A 27616-nucleotide genomic window follows, 5' to 3' on the forward strand; every position below is an offset into this window, starting at 1 on the left:
GTTGAGAGATTTCCCTGCTATGCAATGGTATTTCAGCAACTGCAATAGCTCATTTAAAAAACACAGCTGTAAAGATGCTAAGTTCTTAAAATGGAAAGTGCATTTTTCTAAGGCTGACAAAAATCTGAGCGTAAAGGATTGCTCTTGCTGTCTGCATTTAGCTGCCATTTTTGTTTTTTCTCTCTCTCTCTTAAGGTGTCTGCAAGTGTGTAAGTCTCATTAGCGTTAATAGGAACTGAATTCAAGCATTAGCTGGAGAACAGTTCCCTAAATGCTGCCTTTGCTTCTAAAGCCAAGATTTGGTCCCCGCCTCTGTTGCTAATCTGCTTCTTGCAGACTGTAATTGTCGTCCCCCCCGCCCCGTGAAGTAGCAACCAAACAAGGCTTCCCTCAGTCACTGTGAGACTACAAAAAGAAAAGGAGTAATTGTGGCACCTTAGAGACTAACAAATTTATTTGAGCATAAGCTTTTCTGAGCTACAGCTCACTTCATCGGATGCATGCAGTGGAAAATACAGTGGGGAGATTTTATATACACAGAGAACATGAAACAATGGGTGTTACCATACACACTGTAATGAGACTGATCAGGTAAGATGAGCTGTTACCAGCAGGAGAAAAAAAAAACCTTTTGTAGTGATAACCAGTGTGGGCCATTTCCAGCAGTTGACAAGAACATGTGAGGAACAGGGTCGGGGGGGGAATAAACATGTGGAAATAGTTTTACTTTGTGTAATGACATATCCACTCCCAGTCTTTATTCAAGCCTAATGTAAAAGTGTCCAGTTTGCAAATTAATTCCAATTTAGCAGTCTCTCGTTGGAGTCTGTTTGTTTTTGAAGTTTTTTTGTTGAAGAATTGCAACTTTTAGGTCTGTAATTGAGTGACCAGAGAGATTGAAGTGTTCTCCGACTGGTTTTTGAATGTTATAATTCCTGACGTCTGATTTGTGTCCATTTATTCTTTTATGTAGAGACTGTCCGGTTTGGCCAACGTATATGGCAGAGGGGCATTGCTTACACATGATGGCATATATCACATTGGTAGATGTGCGGGTGAATGAGCCTCTGCTAGTTTGGCTGATGTGATTAGGCCCTATGATGGTGTCCCCTGAATAGATATGTGGACACAGTTGGCAATGGGCTTTGTTGCAAGGATACGTTCCTGGGTTAGTGTTTTTGTTGTGTGGTGTGTGGTTACTGGTGAGTATTTGCTTCAGGTTGGGGGGCTGTCTGTAAGCAAGGACTGGCCTGTCTCCCAAGATCTGTGGGAGTGATGGGTTGTCCTTCAGGATAGGTTTAGATCCTTGATGATGCGCTGGAGAGATTTTAGTTGGGGGCTGAAGGTGATGGCTAGTGGTGTTCTGTTATTTTCTTTGTTGGGCCTGTCCTGTAGTAGGTAACTTCGCTTGGCTGACATTGTAATAAACTAAAAGCCAGGGGTGAAGAGAAGGGGCGACAGTAGGAGATGGGGAAACCACTTATTTCAGGGAACAAATCAGTTGCTAACAAATCAGTTGCTAACACACCACTTGTGCACTTGACATTGGCCTTGGGTGATGTTTGGAAATGGAAGGCATTCTGTAGACAGCTGCTCAAGGGAATGCTAATTAGCTGGCAAGCAATTAATTATTAATCAGACTTTTTGTTCGTTGTTAAGACAATGCTTTCTTTGGCAGCCTTTTAACATTTTTAGTTTTCTTTGTTTTTTAACCCCCCCCCAAAAAAAACCCCAACAACCCTGATAAATGTGGTGTTCCATAAAAATGCTTGATACTGAAAATAGCTTAGAGGGAAAACTCTTGACCAGTTCTAGTAAACATATTTAGAAGAGACCGATTCCATAGCATAGCTTTCAGTAAACCATGGAAAATGTTGGCATCTGTTTCTGGCCCCAGAGGGAACAAAGAAATTGCATGAAATAAAATATAAGTGAATAAACATAGTTACCCACACATTTTTTTAACACCAGTTTCAGAACATGGAAAGGCTCATGCTAAGTTCTTTTCTTTTAATTTATCCATCTTTTGTTAAAAGACCTTCCTTCCCTCCCCCCCCCAATGTGTTAGATCTTTCCTTATATTGCAATAAACACTTTTAATCTGGAGGTTCATGGCATTTTCAGGCAGGAAATGGAAAACCTATCAATATACAGGGGTTCAAATATTCTTCTAGAACTTTTATAAAGTTCTGGTTGTTCAGTAGAACAAGGTAGACATGTATTTTCCCCCCACTACTTCTCTCCCCCTCTCTCATAAATGAAGCAAAAAAGTTAGAATATTTGCTATACTTCTTACCTCCTAGGTACTTTTGTGGCTACCCTCATCAGCCTCTGAATGTCAACCGAATCGTATATCTCTTTAGATACTTAGATGATCCCCATCCCACCCAAATGTTTCACAATTATTAATGGCTTTTAACCTCACAATACTCCTCGGAGAAAGGGAAATCTTTCCCCCATTTTACAGATGGGGAACTGAGGCACAAGATAGTTCCAGTCACAGTGTCATGTAGGAAGTCTAGGGAATTGAACTCAGGTCTCCTTGCTCAAAGTCCAGGGGCTTTGGGCTTTCATTACATCACCCTTCTTCCCATATGCTTATAGCCTCCCTTCCTAGAATCTGGTATCTTGCCGTCAGTACTGGCTAAGGCCTAATGCTTCAAAAGGAGGCATAACCCAATCATAATGTAGCTATTCAATTGTGCACTGCTATGCATACTGGGGGAAAGTTCAATTATACTTTGAATTCTGCAAAGGCTTGAAGTTTAATTATGTGCTTCCAGAATACTGCTTGGGATGATGATCCTCAGTAACTTTAATGAATCATGTGTGACCTGGATTCTCCAGCCAAGAACACACTGCCAGCCAATAGCCAGCCACAGCCACAAAAAAGATACTGAAAGATTGCCACTTTGATAATATAAGGAGATAAATGGGTTTGGGGGGGGGGATGTTTGTGTGTAAAATGCACTATTGAGAACACACCACTAAAAAACAAAATCCAACAATTTTAAAATAAATTATGCATGCCTTAAAAAAGCATTAATGCAATACCAATAATGAAAATGAACATAAGAACGGCCATACTGGGTCAGACCAAAGGTCCATCTAGCCCAGTATCGTGTCTTTCAACGGTGGCCAATGCCAGGTGCCCCAGAAGGAATGAACAGAACAGGTAATCATCAAGTGATCCATCCCCTGTCGCCTATTCCTAGCAATGGACATATATAATTCAACCTAAAAATCTAGGCTAAAGATTGGTAAGGTGGAATGTCTGTACAGTAATAGTTTTGGAAAATGGGACTGAGGCACCTTTTGAAAATTTTATGCTGTCTATCAATCCAGTTCCCTTTTCTACAGGCACATCATCTCAGTCTATTCTTCCCTTTAAGCTGAGGTTCAGAAGCAGAGCATCCCAGTATGACACAAACATCCTGCTTGTACATGGCTGTAAGACAAACTATGTGCTGCGCTCTGTGCTGTACAACAACTTCAACTTGCAGGCATGAAAATATCTAAAATGCCATCTAATGCTTCTTATGAACTCTCTCAAGCCTCTGTACTGGGGAAATTAAGTGGCATAGCTATAGTGGAATAATTATGCTGCTATAGCTATGTTGATACAACTCCCCCATGTGGACAGTATTCTGGAATAAGAGTGACTTTATTCTGGAATAATTACTGAAACAGAATAGCCAATTTATTTGAGCATAAGCTTTCGTGAGGTACAGCTCACTCATGAAAGCTTAAGCTCAAATAAATTGGTTAGTCTCTAAGGTGCCACAAGTACTTCTGTTCTTTTTGCGAATACAGACTAACATTGCTGCTACTCTGAAACCTGAAGCAGAATAATTCACTTACAGTAGAACCTCAGAATTACGAACTGCCCCAGTCAACCACACACCTCATTTGGAACTGGAAGTGCGTAGTCAGGCAGCAGCAGAGACCACCCCGCCCCCCAGAATGGCAAACACAGAACAGTACTATGTTAAATGTAAACTACTAAATAAATAAAGGGAAAGCAGCATTTTTCTTCTACATAGTAAAGTTTCAAATCTGTATTAAGTCAATGTTCAACTGTAAACTTTTGAAAGAACAACCATAACCTTTTTGTTCAAAGCTCCGAACAGTCTCCATTCCCAAGGTGTTTGTCACTTCGAGGTTATACTGTAATGACTTTTGACTGTTATGGCTATGCCGGTCAATTTCCCCATGTTGACAAGTCCTTAGTTGCACAGAAAACTAGAAATGATGTGTTTTATGCAGTCCTGGCAATTCTTTAGTTTTTAATGTCCATTGACTAATTCTGAATGATAATGGAAATGGTACAACATGAAGACAGCTCACATGATTTCCGCATGATTATCAAAGGGATTTGGATCAATTCTTTTAAATCTTAATGTACTGATGATGATGATGAGAGGCTTAAAGTTAAACATAACAGACAATTGCTTGCTTGCTTGGAAAATATGAAACAGTTGTGGCTGCATTCGTCCATTCCGCTGAAATGGCTGAAACCTGGTAGTCTACAGAACAAACATTGTTTTTTGTTTGTTTGTTTGTTTAGCAGTCTTGCTAGGTGCTGAACCCAGATTTTTGAACGAATGGATCCTAAAAATATATTAGAATGGGAAGTTCACCTCCTCCCCCCCCACAGCACTTAGGTTTGTTTCTTTTTGGAACAATTTAACATTGCAATTTAGGACCCTCAGGCCACATTTACAAATGTATTTAGGTGCCTAAAGATGTAGATAGGCACCTAACTCGCTTAAGCATTTTTGTAAGCCCTACTAGTTGCCCAACTCCATTAATTTCAGGTGCTTGAACATCTCTGAAAAGCCATCCTTTGGACTCCAAAACATGTTTGTAAAACAGGCAGCTAGTTGTGATGCTTCATATATATTTTGTTACAAGATATATTCAGTGTGGTTTGTTGTTCACTACAAAAATGGTTACATTTTCAGTATCTTTGGGAAAACATGTACTAGTCAAAGTATGGAGGCAAAAAAGAATAAAAGGTATAGAATATAGGGTTGTGGGTTGTTTTCCTTCATACATGAAAAGCAAAATGTACTTCAAGGCTGAATGATGTTTGTTTTTAGTGTTCTGATTTTGGTTCAGTGGTTAGGGCAGTAGGTTAGGAATTGGGGAAACCTGCTTGAAGTCCTTGTTCTACCACAGACTTCCCGTATGGCCTTGGGCAAGTCACTTAGCCTTGGTGTGCATTATGCCCAGAGGTAAAAGGTTGCAATACCTAACTGATTTAGGAGCCAAAATTTATTGGCAGTCAATAGGATTTTGGCTTCTACATTCCTAAATCCCTTTTGAAAAATGCCATTTAGGCTCCTAAATCAGCGAGCTGTTGCAATGCGGAGTGCAGCAACAGTGAAACACCTTTTAAAACCTTGGCCCTTGGTTCCCCATCTGTAAGGGGGGATAAAAGGGGGATAACAGGTCTTCCCTACCACAGAGAAATGCAGTGAGTATAAATACATTAAAGACTGAGATGCACAAATATTGTGGTAGTGAAGGCATAAGCTCAGTAGCAGAACAGGAAGGGACAACAGGAAAATCTCCAGGAAAAGGTACACTGTGTGAGACTCCCTTTTAACAGGTTGTCCTGAACTGTCACCAGGCTCTGCAGATGGCAGAGTCCTTAGGAATTTAAGGGCACTTGTAACATAGAAAGAATCCTACTGCTCACACAGCCTAAGTACAAGGAGGAAGAAACTTGTCAAAAGTTGCCAGACATTCTTATTGCACAGCGCCCGCTAGTCATGAGAACTGCCCCCCCATCAGAAATATAAATGAGGGCGGGTGGGGGGAAGGGTGTACGGTTTCCCTTGATTTCAGCTGGATCCATGTACATATACCCAAGAGTGGAATATGGTACCTGTGGCTAAATCCTGTACTGCTACAGGAGTAACGTGGTCCTTGCACAAAGGATGTGTGCATAATTCAGGGCAGGGAAGCAATGAATTCCTCTCCATCAAGGATAGCTGTGCCAGCATTCTATGGCTGGTCCTAGGTTCTAATAGATGCCACTTGTGTGGTTCCCTTATGCACTGGCACAGATCCATAGGTCAGGCTACCAGGCCCTTCTTCCATCCTGCCCTCAGCCTCCCAACACTACAGAGAGAGCTACCATGGAGTACAGCTGCAGTGCTTAATTTGTAATGAAAGAGGTGTTGGGGCTCAAGCAATTTTTTTACTTTCATAACTGACACAGCAAGCCCAGAGGTGCCGGGGCTATGAACTGCCAAGCCTAAAGGTGCCGGAGCTCAGCCCTGGCAAGCCCTGGCACAAATTAAGCACCGCAGTGCTGCTTTCTTACCTCTAGAGCCTTTGTTTTTGTAGCCCAACCCCTGTAGCTTGGGTTGGGTGGGTCATTCCTTACCCCTTTGGGCAGCATTTCTAAATTAGAATTGAGTATCACAGCTGCCCTGCCCTGTCATTGAATCAAGGATAAAAAGGATGTAGCTTCAAGGATAAAAAGGATGTAGCTTTCAGGGCTGCTTGCAAAAGCTAAATTGTGTGTTTTGAATAATGGGAGATATAAACTGATGGGACATTTCAAACACAATCCAGTTCCAAACAGCCAGTGTACCAACTATGCCTTAAGGGGACATAGGCTGATTGCCAAATCACAAGGAGATGCTTATCACTTTATTTTAATAAACAGTTTTCATGAATGTTAACATTTTAATGGATGATTACATTCATATTTAGCTAGCAGATACATTAGTTTTGATTGATGTTATTTCGATGAGTACCAAAGGAATTAAATAATGATTTGCCACTTATTGTAAAGTGCTGCTCCAAATATCTTTTTAAATAAACAACTTTATTTTGAGTATATGTCAGATGGAAATGTGGCGTAGTGGTGTGCTGTAATGCAGCAGTCACAATGAGCCATTTGGGGCATCCGTGGATGTCATCTATAACTGCAAGTTTCCCAGTTCAGACACTAGGAGCCAGATCTTTCAACCTGCCAGAGGACAAACGTGGGAGGCCCAGGTGAGACAGTGACCCAAAATGTGGGGCACCAAAATATATGATTCAAGTAGGAAATTTTAGGATGCTGAGGGACTCTTTCTTTTAGTGGAGTGAACTCTTCCTACATCCCCAGCTCTGTGGCTCATTGTTTCAGATGTCATCGATTTTTAGTAAGGGGACACTACATCAGTGTGGGAGCTAGGAAGTAAAGTGAGTGATGCTCCATGGAGAGGAGACAGTAGAGAAGTATGGTAGATATAGTCATGTTATGGCAGGAATGCTGAAAGGTGCTCAGCCTGGTGCTCTGTCCCACTCCTCCCTGTCACCCCAGTAGTGGCTGGGCCACAGAAAGAGATTGATGAGCCTACTACTGCCATAGTGAATGCAGGTGGGTTTTCTAGCACAGGTAGTAGAGGCACATGCATTTAAATGCAGTGATCCCAGATTCAATCCCTGCTGCTCACAGCCCATGGAGTGTGTGTGGCATAGATGTGTTCACCCTCTAAATCACCGGGCCTCTAGCACTGAGCTTTTTGCCTTCTTTAGTCTGTTTTTAACCTCCTCCTTCAAATCAAGAGTGCATGCCCAGAATGCAGTCCTCCCATGCGAACACCACAGGTCATTATGGCCCTGTAACAAGAAAAAAAGCTGCTCCTTCCTCTTAGCTTGACCTAAGAACACTGTTCTAGCTGACTGGTTACACGCTCTGACGCTGCAGTCTCACTGTAAAATGTCCCTGCTGTCTTCCATTTGCACTGCGGACCTGAGTAATTAAAATCTCTATCCTTCCATCATCGCCTGGCCGTTATTTATTAGTGCTGATAACATGTGCAGTGCTTCATGATGAACAAGAGAAAAGTCAGCTGCTGCCCTGACATGCTTAAATTCTAAGAGCTAGAGTTTCAGGAGAGGCTGCATCCTGACAGAGACGGTGGTCTAGCAGATTTGGGTAGCAGTGCCTGGGCAAAGTATGAGGAGAGAGGAGGATTCCTATTTTCTGTAGAGAGTTTCTTGTTATAGATTAAGGGTCCTATATATCACTGGTTCCCTCTCTGGAGGCTTGGTAGAGGGGCAGCTTCCAGACAGTGGTAGGCTTTGAGGTGGTGTGAGCAGCAGCCTACCTGACGGACTCTGGGGCAGGCCATCCGACCTAGCAATCACAAGTGCAATCACTTTAGCTGGGTTAGGTGGTAGATCTCCCAGCACAACCCAGGTAGCACTTCCTTTAGGGCCTGGAGACTGAGTGGTCAGAATTCCTGGACCCCACTAGCCCTGGATGACAATCTGTGAATGGCACGCTGGGGAGGAGGGAAGTGACTAGAATGTGTTAACCGTTCACACTTGAAAGAGGAGGATTATTGTTGGGACACCTGGAGGGAGTGCGTATTTATTGGTTGCTGGCTTTCCCAAATTTATTGTGATGTTCCCCCTTTCCCCCAAAAATTCTCTTTGTCTTAAATCCCAGGCTCAGAGCTTGCAAGTGTGGAAGTATTACTTATAGTTTTCTGGCTGGAGACTTGAGCTGCTATCTCAGTTTTCAGAAGGACCTCCTAGAATACCGAATCTGGACTTTTTTGCTGCTGACAATGGCTGGCAAAAGGGCCACACGGGATTCACAAAAGTGGGTCTTTCAGGAGGACCTTAAGGAAGGTTAAAGTGGTGTCTTGGCAAACTGGGATGGGGAAAGCATTTGTAAAGAACCTGAGAGAGCAGCATAGGGCACAAGAACTGCTGCAAAGACACTGGGCTGACTGGAAGACACATGTGCCTCTAGAAGTTCTACTGGGATCTGGAGGCTTGACTTCTTGCCAGTTCCACTGGGGTTGCAAGGAACCTTTAAGAAAGGCCCTCTGGTCGCATGCTACTCTGAGCTGGGCATAGATGCATGCTGGGAAAGAGTGTCTGTTATATAAATAAAAAGAAAAGGAGTACTTGTGGCACCTTAGAGACGAACAAATTTATTTGAGTATAAGCTTTCGTGAGCTACAGCTCACTTCATCGGATAAATTTGTTAGTCGCTAAGGTGCCACAAGTCCTCCTTTTCTTTTTGCAAATACAGACTAACACGGCTGCTACTCTGAAAGCTGTTATATAAATCCTTTTCCTAGGCATGTTGGAGGAGATTTTGAAAGGCATGGTAGCTGCTGCTGGTGTGTCTCTTCAGGGTAGATCTGCACAGGACCCTGGCAATGGGGTAAAGGTATGTACGTAATGGAAGGCCAGGCTGTGAATTTGGGCTGTGTTTGGAGTTTTCTTTTCCCTGGCTGATGGAAATAATGTGTCCCCATGGCACCCAGTCTCTGGTCCACAGAGCGTGTTACAATCCCTTAGTTTTCCAAGTCTGGTTCTTTTGCTCAGGTTGTAAACACCTTCAGCTTTGGAGGTCTCTGGTGTTGGCCAAAATGGCTACTATCACATCTGCAGCAAACATATGTTTCTTTCCTTTCAGACGCCCAGAACTGTGGCTTCTAGTCAAGGGAAACAGGAAGCCCCTACTCCCTACAGCAGTTGGAGCGGGAAGTATGTTAGCTCCCAGCTGGGAGGGCCTGTGATGAGCTAGAGCCTGTGAGGCTCTGGCCAGGGACACTTTTTGGGGTGAAAGAGACCTTATAGAAACCTGAGAGAAGGAACCCAATGAAGGAGTGTGTGTAACAAAAGCTTATGGCCAGTTTGTTGGCCCATTTAGGCCTTTGGACAGTCTGGAAGGGCTTTATGTTTGACTGAAGGGCTAAACTTTCTACAGCATGAGGCATTGCTCTGGAGAGGAACTGAGGAAATGCTTCACCCCCTACTTGAGTAAGGGCATCAGTTGTAGGGCCAGACCTATGCCTTTACAGCAGAATGATTCTGGAAAAAATTAGCAAGGCTGTCTTCTCCCCCACACGCCTTATCCCAAAGATTTCCCCTCCCCCCAAGTAAGGTGTGACACTCTCATTCTTTTTTAAAACTATCATGCTTAAATGACTAATATAGCCTATCACACAGGGCTTAGCACATAAAATAAGGCTTCTCTACTAATGGAAATTGTGGGCCTATGTACTTGTGCAGCCTGTGCTTGGGTGCGTAAGCCTCTATCTTTGGAAGGCCCACCTGGTGAGGTGCATTATGGGTCCCCTCTACTCTTCCTTGAGGCAGGATACCAGACTTGATGAACCAGTGATCTGATGTGGTATGGCACCTGCTAAATTCCTGTCTCTGACTAAACCTTTGGAGGTTGCACAAATAACTTCACAGTACATTTGATGTACTGGTTTCAGTGTAAACCCATTTTTTTCTGGAATCCGTTGTCACGAAGAGAATCCTGGAAATCCCTCTTTCTCCTGTGTACACTCTTGCCCCTAACTGCTGTGTGGCAGTGAACTGCTAAGTGAATAAAGTAACTGGAAACTTTAGCCTAGCTTTAATTCATGTATGGTCCATTAGCAGCTCAAGATTTCCTATAATTTGTTTCCTTTTTGATATTTCTTTCAGAATATTGCCTGCCAAATTCTGTTGTCTAGATCATTCATGAGCCTTTTATAGTGAGTTGTCAATGTTTGGTATTCAAGTTGGGTTGATTGGCTTTGATTGGATGCACAGGGTCATGTGGGAAATTTCTCTTCCCTGATTGGTAGAGCTTAACACTTAGAGTCCAGATTCTGGTGCAAATACTATCCATTTACAAATTAAATATTTGAACTACATATCTTCTAATATTAGCTAAAAATCAACTTTGACTTGAACAAACACTGCAGTTCTCTGGAGGGATTTGCCAGTGGTGCAGTGATTGAGGGGTGGGAGGTGGGAAGTGGGTAAACTCATTTGGGGGATATAGGGTTTAGTTTAGACGTGGGCAAACTCCCTATTCCCTCAATGAGTTTACCCTCGACTACACTACTGGGACATGCTAAGACTGGCTGCAACACTAGCTGAGCAGCAGGACCTTGCTTCCTATGGAGCCTGATACTGCTGGTCTCTAACTGACCATTAGGAGCACTGCTGAGCTCTCCTGCTCTCCTGAAAGGTGCACACTGCTGGTTCTGCAGTGTGCCCGCTTATGTTGGCAGAGGAGCAAACCCAATCTCTGGACAGGGATGAAGTTCACCCCCTACAGCAGGGCCAGCACAAAGCAAAAATAATGTATTCCATTTGGGCTAGGCCTCTGCACAGGGGTCATTTTTTTAGGAAAATGAAGAGCATTTATAAGGCTATTTGTAGAGCCCCTTTAAATGACTGTCATAATCATTTTCATCCATAAATGGCCACTTAAGTTACTTGGTTTCCCAAAGCTGCATTTGACTCTTGTAACTGTTCCACCAATAAAAAAACAGTTGAAATAAACAAGCAGTGGCTAAAATTGTTTCCCTGTAAACCCAGTTTGCGGAAAAATGCTTCATTTTTAAACAGGAAGCTCTTGCCAGATTATCTTTGGGCATCGTAAAAGATCTCTTAAAGAACCATTAAAACTAACAGTCAGCACTTGTTAAATTGCTGCACTTAGCCAAGAGGACAGATCATTTTACGCTGCTAATTGGGTGTTTCATGGCTTATGCTTTAAAAAAAAAAAGTTGGCTTAAGATTCCAAAAATAACCAGTAATTTTGGGTGCCCAACTGGGACACCTTAAAAGGGCCTGAAATGTTCAGAGTAGGTACCCACTCTTTCTAAAACCTCATGTCCCTTTAAAGTTTCTCAAGTTGGGCACCCCAGATTCTTAGTCACTCTTTAAAAATCTTGGCCATTTATTTTAAAGGAAAACCCTGTCACAGATTAATTGATTCACCACTTTGGACTGAAGTCCAAATCAAACCTATAAACTAGATATGGTAGACATTGTAGGGAAGACTGATAAAATTCATTGCCTCCATGCACAAAGCTGGCTCCAGGCTCTCTATGAGAAGTCTGGTTGAAAAATTTCCAGTGGGGAACACATTATTTTAAAAATCTAAATTGGAAGAAAACATTCTGACCCATCCCAAAGGATTTTTTTGGAATTTCATTTCCTGGAAATTTTCAATTTTTTGTTATTTCACATTGGAACAAAAACAAATTTCAAAATGTCTGTTTCCTGTGGAACAGAAACTCCAAGTTTTGACCAGCTCCTAGTCTTTATTGACCTAAGGCAAATGGAAAGCCAGAGGTTTTCCTAACTATTCACTTGCAGATTATGGCTTTAAAAATACACGAGGTGCCATTATGATTATCTACTCTGACCTCCTGCATAACTTGAGCAATGGACTATCAAATGGTCCTGCACCATTTCCCTGTCCTAGGACATCACTTTTTCTACTAGTCTGATGGGGCTAATGTAGTGCATCTGTGTGACAGACATTTCCTGTACCTTGCAGCTCTTTGCTGAATTATAGTTCTGTGAACTCAGTCATATTAAATATTTCCCATGAATGAAATGGAGATTAATTAGTCCATGTTGGTACAATGCTGGGAAGGCATAACGCTTTATGGAAGTGCTGTGTATTACAATCATCAAAGCTATGGGACTGGATCCTGCAAATCCTACAAGGGTAGAGTGCTTACTGCTAGATTAGTGAGTTCGCTGGTAGTGAGTAATGTGATCATAATATTGGCAGAATCTGGCCCTTGGATTGTAAACTCAGTAGGTCCAGATCCATCAGTTACTGGCTCTGCCACAGATTACTTGTGTGACTTGAGGCAAGTCTCTTGATCTTGCTGTGCCTCAGTTTCCTAGCTGTTAAATGGTGATGATAGTACTTGGGCTGTCTGTTTAGCTTATAAACTTTTTAGGACAGGGACGGTCTCTTACTCTGTGTTCAAATTGCACTTAGTACAATGGGGCCCTGATGTTGGGTGGGATCTCTGGGTGCTACTGCACTAAGATACCACCACTTCCCGTTGTGATTGTTAGCCTGGCATAAAAGGTAGAGCACAGCACAAGCTGTCATTCACTTCATCAGTGCTTATTGTATGAGGAAAGGCAGCCCTGCAAGAGAATATTTAGTGTGAAGAACAGCATGTGCAAAGTGTGTGTGTGGAGGGGGGGGTCTTCAAAGCAATCAGGTGCTGTGTGTATGCAAATAGCCCATCCGTCTCTCAGCAACTGAAATAAATGTAGCATGAAAAGCCGCTGACCAAAGCCTTGTTGTCCTCCAGGAACTGAAGCTTGCACAGAGTGGATTGGCGGGTGGCGTGGAGTGAGGGAGGAAGAGAGAAATAATTGTCATGCATCATTTAAGTCCTAAGCAAAATAAGACCTCTAGTAAAGCCTGACTCGAGTGCCAATGCCTCCTGACCCTGGCTGGTTGGTAGGATTCTAGCCCCACCAATATTCTTGGGCTCAGTGAGAGCTCTTGAAAAGTGGTCAGCAGTGAAATCAAGATGACTTGGAACCAAAGTGATCACAGCTTTAGCAGCTGAGATCAGTCCACATGTTTGAAAAGATCCTTCTAAGGAAGAACTCTCACTGCAACTTTAACACAGATTCCCAATGAAAGGCTGCTGACCCCTGCCATGAAGCTGAAGGTGCTGGGTATGATAAACAAGCCCCTCTGATACATCCTATGTTACTGACTGGCCCTCACAATACTATACTTGTGTAGCCAGCTCCTGCTAAGGAGTCAAACAATGTGTCTTCTTCAGATTGACCCCTCGAATCCACCAGAATGACCTATTCTCTGTGTCCCTTGAAAGAACCAGGAGGCTCTAGGCCAGTTTCTGGTGTAATTACACTGGTGCAAAGCCAGTGAAGTTACTGTGGATTTATACTGGTGTACCTCATATCGGAATCTAGCCTTCTGCGTCATGGGAAGAGAATTTTTGCTGCACTTCTTAGAGGTGTAGTGCAACACTCACAGCCAACAGGAAGGAGTGGAAAATTGTCTTTAAGACACAGTTTGCACTCTCCTGTTCTGGGCTGCTGGGGCTGCAATGGTCAATGTAGCCCAGGTCAAGCTGGTCCTGAGCAGCGGTGCTGCCCAGAATCACAGTAGCAGTGTTGATTTATGCTCCCAACTCACTATGTGCTCTACCTTGGGGATTATGGAGACTGCCTCAGAAGAGAGCCTGCCACAGCAATGCTAAGGATTAGTGGGAAGAAGAATTCTTCCCATGAGGTTTTAGTGGTTGGGAAAAAGCCGCTATCTCCTCCGTTGCTGTGCTGGGGTTCTGCAGGTCACCCCTAAAGTTTTCCCACTGTTAGAAGTGCCGGAGATTTTCCAAATACTAACCATGGCCTAATAAACTACATAAGCTACATTTCCCTGATGCCGCATTACTCACAATTTCTACCACTCTAATAGTAAAGCAACAAGCAACGGACTCCAGTTTAGTAAATGAGGACTCCGAACTTAGTACTGGATACTTAGAGGTGTGTGTGTGTGTGTGTGGTGAGGCACCTTCTGATAGGATGTAAACTCAGTCCTTGGGGAACAGTTGTTGAGGTATTATCTTAAATCAGAGTACGAGTGTCCAGATTGGGCTGAGATACACTTACGGGAAGCAGTCTTCCCTGTTTGAATGAGAATGGACTTATGCAAGGTCCCTCCCACCTCTATCATCTGTGATTAACTTTAACTCCATAGTTTGTCACTGCTGTTCTTGACATGTCTCATGCTGGGAACTCCCAAGTCCTGGTGGCCGGGGGTTAACTCAGATAAGGGCTAGTTTCAGTTGAAATATTCTTCCTTTCTCAGACTAGATTTGTGCTTTTAAGAGATATCTAATTCTCCTCTCCCTCTAGGCCAGGGAGGTTAATTGGAGGAAAGTGACTGTACATCAGGCCCAAGAGCCTCCTACAGAGATACTTGGCACAAATAAATTAACCTATTTTTTTGATGAATAACAAGGCCCCAAAGGCTCCATTTCTTGCAGCCTGCACAAATTGCAGGTATAAATTTCACGGCTGATCATAGGGGTTGCAGAATTCAATTAACTCTCTGCTAGCTAAAAAGTGCTGCCTGGCTGTTTTAATTATGAGTGTCACCAATACTATACATGCTGTTCGGGAAAACTCTAATTAAGAAACCACTGCATCATTAACATGAATGATGGCAAGGAACCTGCTATTCTTCCTGAAACCCACCATGACCCTCTGCAATGGTGGAGTTGGGAATTAATATGGAACTAGCATCCCTCCAGCTTCATATGCATGGACAGCTGGAAGTACCCTGAGATTCCCACATCTGCAGATTGTTTCACATGAACATGGTGAGGCCATTGTTTCGGATGTAATGCCTATAGTTGATATCTTGGTCTATTCTCTACTAATTTGCAGTCTTCAGGTGCTTCAGGCAGGGAGTGGGGGATATAGTGCAATAACCCACAAAGGTGGGTAGGATGTGCGCTATATTCTGCATCAGAGCATGCCAATGGACTTCATGTGGTTTTAGCTATAAGTGTCAGTAATTTTATTGCAGACAAAGACTCCATCAGCAGGGAGAGCTGTTAATTTACTGCAATCTCATCTCCTGACCTGTCTGGCCTCATCTCCTCCCTTACACTGCTTAGCCTCAGGCTCTTTCTGCTCCCAGTGCCTTAGTCTCTCTGATCTTAATCCTCCTCTTGACCACTCCTTTCTTCAGTTACTGCTGTTTCTGTCCTTCATCTCAAAGCTCATTGAAGGTACTGTCTAGAGTTGTCTCCTCCAATTCCATCCTAGCCTCTCTACAATCCAGCTTCTGCCCCGGCACTCCATTGAAATGGCTCTTGCCTTGGGTTTAAGATTAGCATGTCCAAAACAAAGCTTTGCATCTTTCTCCCTCCTTTCTGAATCACTGTGGATAACCCAATCCTCCTCCTCACTCCAGGCAGTTATCTAGATGTTACCTTCAATGCAACAGTCTAGATCTCCCCATCCTGTCCATGTCTAAATCTTGCCACTACTTCCTGTTTTGCGCTAAATCGCTCCTCGAGAACACCATCTCCAGCATTGACAAATGCAGCTTTCGCCTTCTCTGGTATTGACAAACCGAATCTTTCCCTTGTATCCATTTAAAATGTTGTTGCAAAGATCACTTTTCTGAGCTTGACACTGACTGCACCAGCTCTCTTCTCAGTCCTCCCCAAGATCAAACACAAGCAAAGACTTGTCTTTACATTTAAGCCCCAGTATAATTTATCCTTGCCCTATCCACCATCTCCTGCACACTATGGAGGTAGGAGTAACATCAGCCAGTGATGTGAGGGAGTGATGTCACTCCCATCAGCAAGTGATGTCAATCTTCACCATCCATTTGTTGAAACCTTTCAAATGAGCATCTTCATGTTTCCTTCCATCCTCCCCTTCATGGATGGGGGGAACCTCAGATGTAAACATCTGCAAGGCCCATCATTTTCCTCCTCTAAATCCCTCCTTAACAGTTTTCTCTGCCATGATTTTGACTTAAAACGAAAAACAAAACAATCTCCAAATCAAACTGACAATGGTTAGGCAGTTGCTGGTGTGCTGAGACCACTTTCTGACCAGTCTTGTCTCATTACCTTGTGCTCCTCCTGTTTGCTGCATCCACATGTTCACTTATTTTGCTCTTAAATTATAAGCTTACCAGGGCAGGGTCCTCATTTTATGTATTTGCACAGCACCTTGTATAAGGGGGTCCTGATTGATGACTTGGGGGCTCCTGGATGCTATTACAATATAAACAATCATTGGATTTGATCATCTCAGCTACTCAGCCCACCTCAGCTTCAAAAATAAACCTGTTTTATAAATAGGGCTGTATAACTTGATTGTGGCTGACCTCCCTGGGAACTTGTGAGGCAATTCTATTGAGTGCTCTAGCTCTGCGGTATCTGAATCAGGAAAGTGCAATTATATCTGGCCTGTTTGTCTCATCCCAGCCACTGAACACAGAGAGGGTGAAACACTACTTGTCAAAACATGGAGCTAGAGCTTTGTTTGAAGAATCAGTAGTGGATTACGGGCTACAGCATCATAAGAAGCAGTGTGGCCCAGTGGACAGGACATCAAACAGAGATTTATGAGGGCTGGGTTCTATTCCTGTCTTTGACCTGCTAAGAGACCTAGCACAATTCATTTCATCTCTCTAGACCTCCATTTTCCCATCTGCAAAATGGGGAAATGGTCCTGAGGGTCCTTTTTGTAAAACACTGATTTCTATGGATGAAAAGCTCTGCATCAAGAGCAAGTATTTGCACTGAGCTGAGTGCTCTGAATCCCATGAAGGATAAACTGAGCTGCTACCATGGCAGCCTTTATTAGCAGGTTTGGGTGGAAAATGGTGCTTTAAAGGGTCTCATCTGAAAGTTGCTACTGTGTTACAGGCTACTGTATGGGAGAGGATGACTTCGGGATGTACAGGCCAGTGACACCTGCTGCTGGCAGAGCCACACTTTCACTCCTGCTGCCTTCCCACATGGCCCTCTCTGAAAACATCATTCTTGCCTGCAGTAGCATTCCTTGAAATGTGGAAGGGAAACAAGACTGCAAGAGGTGGCCGCACAAAAAATGATATGCAAATGAGGAAGCTGCCCTGGGAAAGGGCTGCCTGAGCTCTGAGAATTGCTGCCTCTGGGCTTTCCCGGCTTTGAAGTCAGTCTCTAATAAGCTGGCCTTGCTGTGGTGTCCTGTGAATTGGGATAAATGATTTCCTACAAGTGTGGTTTATAACCCCTCCCCCCTTTGGTTTATAACTCACCCCCACCCCCTTCATTCTCTGAAACAGAGAAGGCACAATGCAACTACAAATGACACCTGCACTAACCTCGCACTTTGAATGGTGGAGTGGGGAGATGGGGATGGAACATACTGAGCGGGAGAATGCATTTGCATTTTGGCTCTCTAGTCATAGATTGGTGTTTGCTTTGACTTTCTTTCCATTATTGGCAGGGCAGTTTGGCCCATGCCAGCAAAGAGGAAACCAACCTTGTGCTGCAGGAACTTGGGATCCAGCATTCAGACACACAGTGTTTCCCTCCTCTATCTCTCAGTCCTCTGGGAACTGAGCATGGAACTCCCAGTGCTGTAACTCATAGCTCAAGGTCTAAGTTTGAAAGGCCCCTGAACATGGTGCTTGGGATGGATTTTCTACACTATCTTCAGAAGTGTCACTGCACCACAGGGTGGCTAATCTTAAAGTGCTATACTCTTAGTCTGCGATAAAAAAGGGACACTAAGTCTGTAGCTATTGAAAAGAACTGTCCTAACTAAAAGGAGTAGGGGGAACATCGGTTCAGTCCAGTAAACAGTAGACACCAGATGTAGTTCCACTGACTTTGATGGAGCTATAAGTACACCAGCCCAGGGTCTGGACCCTGACTCTTTGACAGACAGCTCCCAGAAAGGCAACTGCAGAGTGGCCTCTATTTACCATCTTCCCAGGTCTTACTGTCTAATTCAATCGGAGACCCCCATGTAGGACTTAACCGATACCAGCAATAATCCAGGGCACAGACCTGAAATTCATAGTTCTTTATTGGGTCTTTTATGCATTGTATCACATATGGCATGTTGCTGGCAAGACCTGCATTTGACAAAGCGTGGTTCAACTTCTTTGTAATTTTGTGTGTAATTTTTCTGCATCTCTCTACTATTTGCTGGTTCCAGCTAGGATCAATAGCATACGTGCAAAATGTGGGAGTGGCAATTTTGTTCTAGTGCAAGTCTGACAACAAAAAGAATCTCGTGAGAAGGCCAGCTGTTCAGTGGAATGTTTGCTTGCTTCAGAGTTTAACAATCGGTTGCCTTCTAACGAACTGATTTGGAAAAATGTAATGGGCAAAATTGGATCACGGAAACTTTCCTGGTACACTTTAAGACACCTTGGTGTATTATCACCTTTGATTGGGACATGCAGCCCAAGTCAGAGATTAACCTGTAGCAGTGTAGCCACAAAAGCACAGGCTAGTTGCCGTACTATGATCCTTCCGCATCCCCAGACTACATACTTGGGTGGCTAGCCCAATCCACTGTCTGTGCTGCTGCGGCACACTGCTATTAGTAGGTTCTAGCTTGAGCAGAGCTAGTGAGTATATATGTACCTGTGCTGAGAATTACAGCTCCCGGCTTCTGGGTAGACATTGGGCTCTTAACATTAGAGTGAAGGGAAAGAGCAGGGTGAGAAAGGGGGTTTTCTTGAGAGGAGCTGAAATTGATGAGGGAGCCAGCTTGTTTTCAGAAAGACTGTCCATGCTTATAGTAATGCTGATCCCTACTAATGCTAGGAGGTCTCTTTTGCTCTCCTTTCTTCATTCCCAAATATAAAAGCGACCCAATTTATGCAGCTGCTGCCTCTAAGAAACACCCATTGACTTCAAAAAGAAAAGGAGGACTTGTGGCACCTTAAAGACTAACAAATTTATTTGAGCGTAAGCTTTCGTGAGCTACAGCTCACTTCATCAGATGCATGTAGCTCATGAAAGCTTATGTTCAAATAAATTTGTTAGTCTCTAAGGTGCCACAAGTACTTCCTTTCTTTTTGCGGATACAGACTAACACGGCTGCTACTCTGAAACCTGCCATTGACTTCAGTATAGCAGCTATGTACTCTGCATTACTAGTGAAGTCTTAGAGCCTATTTTTAAAAACAAACAATTTGCTTTAAAAATCCCAGCAGAATATTTACATAGGGAAATGTTGTTTAATCATAATAGCCTTCATTATAGTTGGCTGGCAGGCAAATATAAAAGGGCCAAAGCTAGGAGCTGAAAGCCAGTGAAAGAACTGAAACTCCCTTTCTCCTGAGTCCTAAGTGGATTTCATTTCCACAGGTTTTGCCTCAAGCAGCATTATCCAAACAGTGCTCTGGTGGGAGGGCAGGTTTGTTGTATAAATTCCCTTTGATGGAACGATTCACTGAGATCTAGCTGAGCACTCAATTCTCGTTTCCCTCCAATTGCTAAAGATAACAAGGCAATGCCTAGAGATCATAAATAAGCAAACTGGTTTGAATAAAATAAGAACAGGCCTCATCTTGAATGTGTCCTTCTTATGTCTGGTTAAAAGCTTTATTCTCTCCCTCTCCTTTGCAAAAGAAAAGGCTGTAATGTGGGTTCTGTCAGAATGATGGGACTTTGAATCCAAATTTTCCAAGACTTCAAAACCTGGATCCAAATTTTTCAACTGCTTCTTTTTCTATCATAGGCTAAAATGAAATTTCAAATGCAAACTCTGTCTTCAGGTTCCAGACCTGGACCCAGATCTAAGTTTTGTAGCACTTTAACTCTTACCAGAGCTCTGCTCTGAAGATAGGACAATGCCACTGAAAGGCGTTGGGAATATTTATGCAGTAGATCAGTGACTTAAATCGCTTCTTTGCATTTAATGTTATCCAGGACTCTAATTTAAAAGTGTTTTCATGTGCCCTTATGGTGGGGAGGATGGAAAGGGGAAGCATGTGAGTGTCCTACAGCTGTTTCTTTTCTCCATGGTCTTGGCCTCCTCCAGTCCAGAAAAACACTTGCTTTCTTTTTGAGCTTGAACTTCCTCAGGAACAGCAAAGAGGATGTTTCCCCTCATTATACCGAGCGGCAATGTCCTCTCCCAAAATCCATATTTCAGCCTCAACTTTCTAGCATGTTTATCTTTTGTAGAATCACTAGATCTTACACTGAGAATGGATTCTAATTTATCTACAGAAGGGGCTTATGGCCTGCATTCCCATGGTATCTGAGCACTTCACAGTCTTTAAATCGTTTATCCTCAATGTCTTGGTTTGGTTTTTCTTCAGGTTCTTTTGATTCTTATTTCTCTCTATACAGAGCCTAGTCTAGTACTGTTGGAGCCTCACACATACCAACAGATAGTCAAAATGGTCTCAAGTAGAAATGTGTGAATAATTAATTGTTTGGGGGGTTTTGCTAGTTTTGGCCAGTGAACAATCCCCCCCCTCCAAATATTAGCTTTAGTTTGACTAAAATGTTTTTGTTTTTGACCCAAAACAAAACATTTTGTTTTGGCATTTTTCAATCCTCTTTAAAATTAGGCAAATTCTGAAACCATCACTTTGAATACAAAACATTTCAACTTTTTCACAGTTCCAAAAAAAAAAAAAAAACGAATGGCCAAAAATATTTGCTGAACTGTGAATAGTTTTAGCTGACCCCAAACTGCGATAGCTTTAGTGAATAAAATATTCATCTGAAGAACTTCACCAAGCTGTAGCGTCAGGCTTAGATCTTGCCTGATGGTCTAACCTTTGAAGACCTTCCACAAATACAGTGAGAATATTTTCCGCCACTCTGTTGCACCTAATACTTAGCTTTTATAGCACTCTTCCGCTGTGGGTCTCAAAGTGCTTCACAAAGGAATCTTTCTCCTTGCCTCGCAAATCTCTAAAACGGAGAGGGGCAAGTTGCTTCCTCTCTAAAGTCACCCAACAGCGAAGCCAGTAATAATACCCAAGTCTCCTGAGCACCACTCCAGTACTGAATCTGCTAGGCCAGGCAAGGAGAATATCTAGCTTTTTTTCCCTACCTCATTAGATCAGTGGTGTTTATGTGCATGCTCATTGTGATGCTAGCAGACCAGGTGCCAGCTCATGCCAAGACTCAGGCCTCACTGAGCACTGAGGAATGCATAGCTGGAAACCAGTCTGGCTCACCTATGTGTTAGCATTATCAAAATAGGTATTAGCTCTTAAGTTGATAAGAATGTGTTTAGACTTTATGAAATGTTTGTGGGATGCTGCATGTATTGATTTAATTTATAACCTCTTTAGCCTATGGTATAAATGTCTGCATTGTAAATCTCTTTAATTGTGTAACTCACTAAACAGGAAATACCTAATTAAGGTAAAGAGCTCGTCCCACGTAAAAGACAGCCCACTGAAGGCAAATGTGATACTGTGTAGCATCAAAGAACAGAGGCCCTGTTGACAGCATTCCTAACTCCCTCTGGGAAGGAGAGACCTATGCATGAACTCATCACATCTGTTGAGCTCTGGAGTGGAGGATAAAAATCCCTGACAAGGAGAAACTGAATCTCTTGTGCTGTCTGGACTATGAGGGGCAAAGATTCTTGAAACATAAGCAAAGAGATCTCCCTGCTGCTTGGCAAGGGTTAGCCCTGAAAGGCCTGAAAGACACATTGAATTGACAGATTACTACTACTGTCATCTTTTGAATCACAGACTGAAACTAATTTGTGTAGCTATACTTGCTTGCTTTAAGCTGTAAATAACTCTTATTTCTTTTTCCTAGTAAATAAACGTTTAGTTAGTTGATTGCAGAATTGGCTGCCAGTGTTGTCGTTAATACATCTAAGGTACAGATTGATCTGGGGTAAGTGACTGGTCTCTTGGGACTGGAAGCAACCTGAATATTTTGTCTGGTGTAAGTGACCATTTATCACACAGTCCAGCTTGCCTGGGAGGCAAGATAGACCAGAGTGTCCAAGGGGACTGTCTGTGCCTCCATTATAAAACTATTGTAGTACTTTGGGAGTTCACATTTGGTACTGGGTTGGTGAAATCTAATTCTCAAACATACAACCAGTTTGGGGTGTCTGCCCTGCTTTTTGACAATCTGCCCTGAGGTACACTCAGTCAAGAGCCACTCCAGACAGCGTGACCCTCATCAAATTGGCTGCTCTTGTCTGACTTCCATGCAGAAAGTGTCTGTATTCCTCACAGTGGTTTCATGGACTCCCTCTCTTGGCACCGACATGTTTAATTTCTACTACTGGAAATAGTGGAGTGATACCAGGCAAGAAATATTTTATAACCTAATGAATTTGGCATATGGAAAGGTCTTTAAAGTGCTCAAGACCATGTCTGGACCTGTTTATGAAGCTTCACACAACACTTTTTAGTCAAAGGATCCAGCCTGTAAGCTTGGGAGATTGTTTCCTAATAAATTATTGAGCAGAAGCTAAATGATTCTGGTTGCATACAGTGTTTTCCTTCTCCGGAATTGTAGCCCCAAGATCAGTGCTAGAAAAGGAGAGCAAGATAAGCTTAGCGATGCCAACAAAAACTCCAGAACATGTCGCACTCATCAGTGTAATTTTAGATTTGTTTTCAAGTAGTATTTCTATGATGATATTGGCGCTGGGAAAAATAATACTCCTGGGTTTGCTTTACAAACAGGACAGAGTTTTTTGATTTGGCAGCTTTCTGTAGTAGGAAAAAAAAAAAGAAGACAAATGTTCCATCACTTAAAACCTCTCTCTAACAACAAACTGCACTTCTTCCTGCTTCCTCTCGGAAGTTAAAACTAACCTGGAAAAGTAGCTGAAGTACTGATCTGCACCCCTAAGCATAGGGCTGTTCATATTCCCATGTAGGAAAACGTGTGGTGTTTGGTATTTGGGGGGGCTGGGGGGGGGGAATAGGAGCACATGTGGACAAATTCTGCAAATAGCACTGTTTGTATTAAGATAGGGCCCAGGTTCCCCAGCTCAGATCTGGGACCAGGTAGGTAGGGCTCAGGTGAGGGGTGTGCATGGGAGGGCTCCCCAGGACAGCATTAGGGTGGGGAGAGGTTGGGCTGCCAGGGGCTGTCTCACAGGATAGGGTGGGGATGGGAAGGGCTCCGAAGTGAGGGTTAGAGTGGGAACAGGGAGGGCTCCTGGGGTGAGGATTAAGGCTTTTCAGGGAAGAGCTCCCCAAGTTAGGGATGGGTTTGGCACTGGTGGGGCATCCCTGGGCAAGGGTTGGTGTTTTATGGAGAGGGTTCCCCAGCCTAGAGTTTTGCAAGGAAGGGTTGTTCCACCTGGGGTTAGGGGTGGTGCGCTCAGGGTTGGTCTCTGTGGGCTGGAGTTAGAGTTTAGGTGTGTGGAGGTGGCTGGGCAAGGGTGACTATTGGGGTGAGTAAGGTACCTACTCCTAGGGTTAGAGGCTGGAGATTAGGGGTTGGGGTCCTGCTCTTGAGGGCTCTTGGAGCTACATGAGGATTGGAACAGCTAGACATTCCTGAGCTGAGGTTAGGGTTGGGGTGGGTGGCACAGCGCCACCTAGGGTAGGGCTGTGGAGGGTAGAGTTCCTGGAGTTGGGTTAGGGTTGGGGCAGGTAGGGTACCTATGTCTAGGTGCAAGATTCTGCTGGGATAATCTCCCTCGGCTTGGGGCGCGGGTGGGGGGGGGGAGTGCGGGAAGGCCTCCTCTGGGTTGACTTGGGTCATGGAAGTCAGTGGAGTTACTCCATACTACATTGCTATGCCTGGCTCAGTGTGTTGCTTCCTGTTTGGTTGATATTTGTTGCTATACACTGCCCCCATTAGGTGAATTAAGGCATGTCAGTGACTGCAATTTCTTGTTCAGACATTCTGACTGCTCAAGAGGCGAGACATAGATAATCTGTTTTGCCTATTAGTCTGAGAGAACTATTGGGTTGTCTCCCAGGATAGCAGTGCACAAAGACAAAAATGGAAAATTCATGGTTATTTCCATGAAAAGAGATGGGAGAGGAGGAAAACATTTTGAACATTTTGCTTTTGTCTGGCTAAATTATTTACACTGTGAGCTCTTCAGGGCGGAGCTGTGTCATGCTATGTACGTGTGTAATGCCTAGAAAATCTCGGGCACTGTTGCAACATAAATAACAAATCATCATCTCATTGGATTCAGACTCCAGACACCCTCAGGGAACATTAAATTCTTCTGTGAACGTGAGCTCAGTGGGAGAAGTCCAATGCTACGTTGATGTGAGATTTTCCTTCCCAGTCTGCATAAAATGGCCATAAATCTAGGGAGATTCCAACCTTTTTCCTGCTCAGCTTTTATTTTGTTTTCTATTATAAAATTAATGGGTGTGCAGTTAATGCAAAACAAAGAACGCTTTTCTCCAGGCAAAGGGTTTTTTTGTTTGTTTTTTGTTTTTTTTAAATGCATTTATTTTGGAGGATGAATGCAAGATCTTGTTCAAATGCAAAGATCTGAACTCTGGGTGTTTAGCAATGAAATAAATGTCATAGAAAATGAAAGATGTCATCTGCTCTGTGTCACACAGTGTAGGTGGGGTTCCTAACTCTTCTCTGCTACACACATTCTTTGGAACTAATGGGTTGAAAAACAAATAGGGCTGTTGTCAATCGATTGCAATTCTGCTTAAGTCAATGGAGTTCCGAAGATGATTTTGGATCAGCAAATGTCGCGTCAACAGGGCCAAGTTCAGTGGTGACATAAAAGGTGGCTCAGAAAATGGTTGTAAAGCAAAAGTGATGCAACTTGTTTGCAGGATGGTGGCATTCAGTGGGCCCTTGAAATCGATGGGGAATTTGCCTTGATAATCAATGGCGTGATATAGTTCAGTGTAAAATCAGCTGGAAAAGGAAGATACAGGAGAAGCAGCATCCACCAGGAGGACACTGAATAGATCTACTCATGAGTTAAGAGCTAGCCCCTATTTGATGAGTTTCACTGAACCCAGACTAATACAGAATGATCCAGATAAGGTTAAACCTTAATGTTGGTGTATATAGAGACATGACAGAGGTCAGTGTCCAGTGCCACTCCAGTGGCTGCTAGTGCACATGGGAGCTCACCCACACAAGAGGCCTCTGCTAGGAGTGTCCTTATGAAAGCAGAGGGCTTGTATTAAAATATATTTTTAGTCAAACATAACACAGCTACGATAGCTACTTCCAGCTGCGTTCCAGAATCCCACCTTCCAAAATGAAGGATGACCTTTGGGGTCTCATTTGTTAATAGCACCCACTTCACACAATGTGGTGGTGCAGGTGGGGCCCTTTGCCACTGGTTGGGACCCCTCTCTGTCCCCTGCACTCTGTCTTCACATGGGTTTGGAGTGTGCTTTAGGAACAAGAACGCCACGACCCAGCAGAGATGTGCATGCACTGGGTGAGCTAGACTGGCTGCTCAAAGCCACTTGAAGAAGACTTCTGGTTTGGGTTAGTACTAAGTAGACAGTTTGGCATGGGATACCTCTTAGGCGGTGAAGCCTTTCCAGCAAAAAAGGAGCCAGTGAATGGATGTCTGGACTTAGCTATAAGAAACCCTGCTACAGAGCAGGAGTGCAGGCCAGGAGTTCTGGGCACCCCTTAAGAATAGCAAATAGCAAGATGCTCTTTTTATACCAAAGCCTAGAACAACTCACTGGAGGCTTAATAGGTTGAGATGAAGTCCCTCTGGGTTTATCTGAGTATCCGAATGATAAGTCGTCATCCATCCTGCTCTGGGCAGACCTGGGTTTAATGTTACAATGAGACTTTTAAAAAATGCTGATTGCAAATCTTTTATATATACATATAAAAAAAATCAGCAACACAAGCAGAATTGACTTATCCAGATCCAAGTGCTTCTTGCAGTGGAAAGTTTTCAGATGGTAAGTAGTGGTTACAAGGGCTCCAGATAAATAGCTTTCATTAATTTATGGAGATGTGGAAGTTCAGGATAGCAATAAAGGCAGCTCTAGGGGAGGCAGGATCACAGACTGTGAGGAGATAATTAAACCCCCGAGGATCAGAAGCACAGCTGCATTTTATGCTGTGTAACACCCCAAGGATGTGATTATCTCGTGATAACAGCACTCCCTGTGTGGCTTATTGCCTAACGGGGAGCGTGGATGTGTTGGAAACAATTCCGTGGTAAGGACTCCTGCTTGGAGGGAACCTGCTTCGGTGGCAGTTCCAGAACTAAAAACAAACTTCTGTTAGCATAATGAAAAGGTGGGGCTAATAGCGGCCTTACCAACAACTGCTCCGTAAAGAAGCCCTGAAGCCACTGGTATCACTGGGTCACCAGAGTGGAATAGAGCCAATGTTACATGGATTGGTGAGACAAATGTCTTCCCCATAGAGTAGCTGTGGGTCACATGGCTTATCCCAAACCAACACTCACCCATATAGGAAGTGATTGACAGAAAAATGCTGCTTGGTCCTATGTGAGCAGGAGGAGGATCCTATTTCTGTGTTTCATGCCCATCTTCACCCAGCTCTCCATGGGCATTCAGCATGTCCCACTCAAGCTGTGGGATTTGTCTATTTTACGAGGCAAATCCTGCAAGGTGCTGAGTGCCCTTAACTCCCACTCATGGGTTGAGAGCACACAGCACCTCACAATCAGGCACTGATCCTACAATAAGGCCTCACCCAGTACATTTCTCCACGTCCTGTACACACTGGTGCCCTGCATGGGCCCGGGGGGAGGGGAGGGTCTGTCTGCCTATACAGACAGGTTTCAGAGTAGCAGCCGTGTTAGTCTGTATTTGCAAAAAGAAAAGGAGTACTTGTGGCACCTTAGAGACTAACAAATTTATTTGAGCATAAGCTTTTGTGAGCTACAGCTCGCTTCATCGGATGATGTAGCTCACGAAAGCTTATGCTCAAATAAATTTGTTAGTCTCTAAGGTGCCACAAGTACTCCTTTTCTTTTTGCCTATACAGAGTTTATCAAGGGGTTGCGGTGTAATTTTGCAGGGTACCTTTCAAAAACTGAGTTAATAGTTTAAAAAGATGAACTGGAATTGTGCCTTAATCTGTCATTAGCCTTGGGTATACCATGGATTAATCTAGCTCATTGACCCCATGCTGGACCCATAAATCTCTAAGGAAAGGAAGGAGTGATTTCCTAGATCTTGCTTTTTTTGGTCATCTCTTTTTGAAATGTGCTCTTGCTGCAGTCTGAAGATGGAGGAAAAGTTGGGTGGGTGGAGATGAAACAAAGATCACTTCAAACTATTTGCTGCTGCTAATGATAATGATTCACTTTTCACAAAGTCCCTCTCTGTTCGCCCTCTGAAGTTTTCTCATTT

At 43.5% G+C, this 27616-nt stretch overlaps 1 long non-coding RNA gene across 1 annotated transcript in view; it reads left to right on the top strand.

The window, feature by feature from the left end:
• Nucleotides 1-538: 538 nt before the first annotated feature.
• LOC122456812 overlaps nt 539-27616 on the top strand; it is a 204008-nt gene continuing 176930 nt past the window's right edge. Inside the window, exons 1-2 of the long non-coding RNA XR_006275894.1 lie at nt 539-591; nt 9105-9196. This is a non-coding gene — a long non-coding RNA (uncharacterized LOC122456812). The remainder of the gene's footprint in view (nt 592-9104; nt 9197-27616) is intronic.

Source organism: Dermochelys coriacea, chromosome 15 (assembly GCF_009764565.3).
Source record: "Dermochelys coriacea isolate rDerCor1 chromosome 15, rDerCor1.pri.v4, whole genome shotgun sequence".
Taxonomy (NCBI): Eukaryota; Metazoa; Chordata; order Testudines; family Dermochelyidae; genus Dermochelys; species Dermochelys coriacea.